Consider the following 6,321-nt stretch of genomic DNA (forward strand, 5'->3'; position numbering starts at 1 on the left):
TGGGGAATGGAATAAATGTCTTTATGACACAGGTAGATGGAATGTGTGGTGTCACCATTGCTGAGGAGTGACAGACAGGAAAGTATAAGGCTGCTAGGTTCTTGGCCATCAAGATGGACTGGTCAATCTCAGCACCTAGGAGGAACAGGCAGTAGGATATCTCTGTGTTAGCATCCAGTCTTATCTATAGATTGAGATTTAGGACAACACTGGCTATGTAGATAAACACTGTCTTAATGAAACAACAAAAAGATGAAATCAATAAAAAAGTGAAAAAAGAGAGCCAAGATACAAGGGGAAAAGTAATATACAAAGAAACAAATAAGGAAGAAAGCAAAAAAGGTAGAAAGACTGGTTGATATCAATAGGAAGAGAATGGAAGACCCATGAGCAACCAGCTGTGTTGAGTCACATTTCCTGAAAAGGAAATAAACATTTGTAGGTCAATTGATATCTGGATGGAGCATGATGTGTACAGGAGTCCCATGCTTTGGCTAAGTCCTTATTAGTTTTTATGCTCCCTAGGAAACTATCATTCATAATCTGTCCAATAAAGAAAGTTGCCCTTAAATGTATCTAAATTGTTGTAAAACTGTGTGTTAGGGTCTGCTTCATGCGAAGGTATACAGAATGAAGTGGCAGGGTCATTGAAGGAGAAGACATTGAATGTCAGGTAACTAGAGAGTTTCAATACCAGGAGGTATCTGGCCAAGACAGGAGAGACTGATAATAGTCAGGATGAGTTAGCCACACAGCTGATGTATTAATGGTGAGACATATGTAGGGATACCTTTACTGCCTACCCAATGTTCCCTTTACTCCTTAGTTGGAGACAGAAATCACAGATTATGAACAGACACCTGGGATTTGTGTGCTTTGTCGAGCTTTCTTTCCATTGCTAGTCTTCCTTGGTTGACAATTATTATTTACATGAGTTATTTGTATGTTTATTCCACTAATCAGAAAACTTGGAGCCTCAGTAAAGAATGACAGGCAGAGAGAAATAAGAGGCACTAGTGTCATCCCTGCTGCCTTGGACGTCTGATACAACTTTGTTAATGCTTGTAATTCTTGATTTGTATAATGTGCAGAATGTAGAGCTACCCTATCCATTTATCACATCCCAGGTTCTCCACCTTTAATGCTAGTAGTCAGGAGGATATCACAGGATAATGTCTTTGAGATTAAAGATTGCATGCTCCACTTAATGAATTCCACATTAGCATATGCTAATAGAGAAACGCTGGATCAATCAACAAACCAAAGAAACAATCCTTTTGAGTCAGTAAGGATGCTCAGGGGTGTGACTGAAAACTGATTGGCAACAAAGTATGGGTGTGGGTCAGGGATTAGAAGATCAGTTAGTAGGGAGGAGCCAAAGAGTGGGTCAAGTCTTTTACTTCTCCAGAAGGTATTTAAGTACTTTTCCCTGGAGTGCTGTCCATACCCAGGGATCTGAGCAAGATGAAACTACCTAGGTAATTGGTTTCCTAGCTCATTGAGCCCTCAAGGAAGTTTGTCTATTATAGGTAGGTTTCAGGGCTCTTTTGAAATGGGGAAGACTGCACTAAAAGAGCAATAGGCTTGGTAAAAATAGGAAGAATTATGTGTGTTTGCACTTTCAAACTCACCCTCATCTCAGCTGAGGGGCAGAAGTTGCTTGAATAGTTCAGTATGTGTTTGTAGGTTTACCTTGTAGATGTGACCACTGAGAATCAGATGAGGGCAAAATGTGGGGCAACTAGGACAGTGCTGCTGAGACCCGAGGGAACTGTCCCACTTAAGATGCTTTTGTGCAGTGCTCTCCAAGACAGAAGTGACCTCAGAAGAATATTGTCTACCAAGCCTTCAACAGAGTATAGGGAGCTATGAATGATGGAGCTAGATACCTTGGGGCTTCTCTGATCTATTTCTGTTTTTATTCCCACCTACTCTAGTCTGACAACATCTCACAATGAAAGCAAATATCGAAGGTATCCCAGTATCTCACATTCTGGATGGCTTCCAAATTCCACCTGGTGTAAAAGTGAATGGAGGACACAATAAATTTGAAAATCAGAGATACTCTAGCTCTCCAATGAATCCAGTCAACGAAGCTTCTGCAAGTACTTTGGCTCATCCACATCCACAAGGTCTCCTGATTTCTGAAAAATCCTTCAACATCACAAGAGTGTGCCACAAATCCAAAGAAGCAGAAGAAAGGCAGAGTGTTCACCAAAGATCAAAACCAGGTATTGCAAGAACATTTTGAGAAGTGCAAGTACCTGACGAAAGAGGAATGCACGGCTCTGGCTCAAAGATTTGGCATTGATGAGCACCATATCAAGGTATCCCTTTGTTCTTATCAGATAGACTCTCCCTAAGCAGCTATGTGCATATTTCCCTGAGTCCCGCATTCATTGCTCTCCTAAGAATTGTGTCTGTTGGGCTGGAGAGGTGGCTCAGTGTTTAAGAGCACTTACTGCTCATCCAGAGGTCCTGAGTTCAATTCCCAGCAACAAAATGGTGGTTTGAAACCACCTTAAATGAGATCTGGTGCCTTCTGCTGGCATGTAGGCAGAAGACTATACAAAATAAATAAATAAAACCTTTAAAAAACCCAAGAAATCTACTAATTGTGGCTGCAAAGCTGAATAATATGTCATGGAATAGATATGAAAGTGGATCTCAGGTTTCATTGCCATCCTCTCAATCCCCTAATACAGACTGCTGTTGGCATACAGAGCGATAATTGTGCTCCAAAGGATCTTAAAAGCCTCAACAGGAGGGTTTCCATTCAAACATCCTCCTTGCCTTAGAACCTTCAGCATTCTCCTGGCGTCAAGTCCCGTTCATCCCCCCTTTATCCTCCATGTATCCCTTCATAGAAATCTGTGAGAGATGATGGGTAAAGAACATGGTCCAGGCATTTCTTCTAGTATCTTCTTATTTGTGACCTGAAAGGGGCAGCTACCTCTCCTGATCCCATTTGTTTGTTTCTCTAGATCTGGTTCAAGAACAGGCGTGCTAGAGCAAAACAGAAAAAGGATTGAGAAGTACATGTGAATCCTTCCAACAGAACCCAATAGGTTCTGTCCTTCTTGGAAGTTCTCATCCACCAGTGAGCCATCCCATTACTATTAAAGACCCAGAGTCCATTGTCTCGATGAGGGAGACACATGTCAGTGTCAACTCTCGTCCTCCACTAAGACAAAGTCTTATTGGAGAACCATCTGGTGAATCACATGCATCCTCACGTGAACTTCAAGAGAAAGATTCATCAAAGACTGGTAAACACATTCCAGCATCAAAAACATCTGCAGACCTTTCCACTAAGGCTACTGGAAGTGAATGGGAGTCTCAATCACCTGACTTCATTCTAGACCAAGATAATGATCAAGGCTCCTCTGCCATCCAGGACGAACTGTTTATTCAACAACTCTCTGAATTAGAGGACTCTCTAGAAAACCTATCCCCACCTGACTTCTTTGAGAACTTCTCACTTCTTGACCTCTTTTAACAACTCTTGATCAGGATGGTTCTAACACTACTGACCTCAACTACCATACTATATGGAAAACAGGCAGTTGCTACCTAATGCAATTTGGTTTTCTTTTCTGAGACAAATTTCTGATTCTGTGTAGCTCTGGCTGGCCTTGAATGTTTTGAGAACTGTTTGCTTTACTTCCCACATGTTGGTCGTTACAATATGTGGATATGAATTTGGAAACAAGAATATTAATAGTTCAGTGACCTTTTTTGTTGTTTTTGTTTCCTTTCATGGTTAATACTTTATGGGTATACAATATTTAAATCTTTTGCAGATATTGTGAGAGCATGTTTCGTCATTTAGTTCAGGCTGGCTTCTACATTCAGGTTAGCCTTTTTTGTTTCCTTGTTGTGAGATTCCACGTATGAGCTAGGCCTCATATACACTTGGCCTATGAGTTTCTTGGAGTAGTGAATTGAATTAAAAATGTTGTGTTATTTATACCTCATCTTAATTCAATAAGTTGATTTGAATCAAATTTCACATGTCTGTCTTACTACTCCTTAATATGCCAAAATGTTTTGCATGTTAAAGTCTTAGGCATTTGAGATGCCTCAATGTAAAGAACATGCAGGCTGCACACACTTCAGTCCCCAGCAGCATGTTGTGTGACCCTATGCTTGCACTGTGGGTGTTTGGAGACCTGGTTAGTTGTGCCACTAGCAATCACCATGCTTTAAAAGTTAGAAAAAAACAGACAGGACTTATATTGTTCATATTTACATGCTTTGATGTCAGAGAGGCATTTAATAAATTGTCTGTGATGCTCTTCGGAGGACTGATTAATAAATGTTTCTCCAGAATGGTACCTGTAAAGGAAAATTTAAATAGTGCACACCTGATTGTGTTCTGGTAGGAGTCCTCCCCTATGACTGAACTGTTTAGCTGGTTCACAGGTAAAAAGTCAGGGAAGTCCTGTGGCTTTAAGAATTGAAGTAACACAGATTTTTCATCAGTTTGGCTGAAGCCCTGGAACACTTTCTGCATTACTACATGTTGGAGTGTTACTGATATTCCCTTCCTATTTCTCCAGCCAGCTTTCCCTTATATCTTGCTCATCTGCCTATTCAGTGAATTATGTGCGAAGAATTTTCAATAAAATGAGAAGAATACCCTTGACTGAGTTGGTATATTATACCAGTAGCACAGACACTGAGATCAACAATTAATAAATGGGACCTCCTGAAACTGAGAAGCTTCTTTAAGGCAAAGGACACAGTCATAAAGACAAAACAACAGCCCACAGATTGGGAAAAGATATTTACCAACCCACATCTGACAGAGGGCTGATCTCCAAAATTTACAAAGGACACAAGAAACTAGACTCCAAAAGTTGAAATAATCCAATTATAAAGTGGGGTACAGGCCAGACATTCATGGCACATGCCTTTATTCCCAGAACTAGGGAGGCAGAGCCAGGCAGATCTCTGTGAGCTCGAAGCCAACCTGTTCTACAGAGCAAATGCCAGGATAGGCTCCAAAGCTACACAGAGAATCCATGTCTCAAAAAAACAAAAAAATGAACTAAATGGACAATTCACAATAGATGAATCTAAAATGGCTGAAAGTCACATAAAAAGTGTTCAACATCCTTAGCAATCAGGGAAATGCAAATTAAAACAACTCTGAGATACAGTCTTACACCTGTCAGATTGGCTAAAACAGAAACACCCATGACAGCCTATGCTGGAGAGGATGTGGAGAAAGGGAAACACTCCTCCACTGCTGGTGGAATTGCCAACTTGTACTGTGGAAATCACTAGGGCAACTCCTCAGGAAAATTGGAATCAGTCTACAACAAGATACAGCAATTCTACTTTTAGGCATATACCCATATTATGCACATTAATACAACAAAGACATTTGTTCAACAATGTTCACTGTAGCATTATTTGTAATAGCCAGAGCATGGAAGTAACCTAGATGCCCCTCAACTGAAGTGTGGATAGAGAAAATATGGTACACTTACACAATGGAATACTATTCAGTGGGAAAAAATGGAATCTTTAAATTTGCACACAAATAGAAGGAACTAAAAGAAACCATTCTGAGTGAGGTAATCCAGTTACAAAAAGACAACCATGGTACATGCTCACTAATATGTGGATTGTAGACATAGAGTAATGGATTACTAGCCTACAATCCACACTGTCAGAGAAGTTAGTAAACTAGGAGCACCCGAAGAGAGACATACATGGTCTCCTGGAGAAGAGGAAAGGTTGAAGATCTCCTGAGCCAAATTGGAGGATGGAAGGAGGGGAGAGGAAACCTGGAGAATGAGAAAGCGATAAGGGGAGGGATGAGGAGGACATGATGGGGCAGAGAAGTTGAGTTGGGGGTAGAACAGAAGAGAGCAAGATAAGAGATACTATAATGCATTCTAAACAACAGTGGAGAGGCTACCTTAAATGCCCTCCCCTGATAATGAGATTGATGATTAACTTTTATGCCATCCTATAGCCTTCCTCCAGCAGCTGGTGGAAGTAGAAGCAGACACCCACAGCTAAACCTTGAACTGAACTGGAATCCAGTTCAGAAGGAGGAATGATGAGCCAAGAGGTCCAGACCAGGTTGTTGAAACCCATAGAAACAACTGACCTGAACAAGGGAGAGCTCTTGGTCCACAGACTGATAGCTGAGAAACCAGCATGGGACTAATCCAGACCTCCTGAATGTGGGTGTCAGTGAGGAGACCTTAGAAATCTATGGGGCCCCTTTTAGTTGATGAAAACTTATCCCTAGCATAGGAATGGACTTTGGGAACCTATCCCATATGGAGGGATATGACAGAC

The sequence above is a fragment of the Cricetulus griseus genome, unplaced genomic scaffold (assembly GCF_003668045.3).
Source record: "Cricetulus griseus strain 17A/GY unplaced genomic scaffold, alternate assembly CriGri-PICRH-1.0 unplaced_scaffold_27, whole genome shotgun sequence".
Taxonomy (NCBI): Eukaryota; Metazoa; Chordata; class Mammalia; order Rodentia; family Cricetidae; genus Cricetulus; species Cricetulus griseus.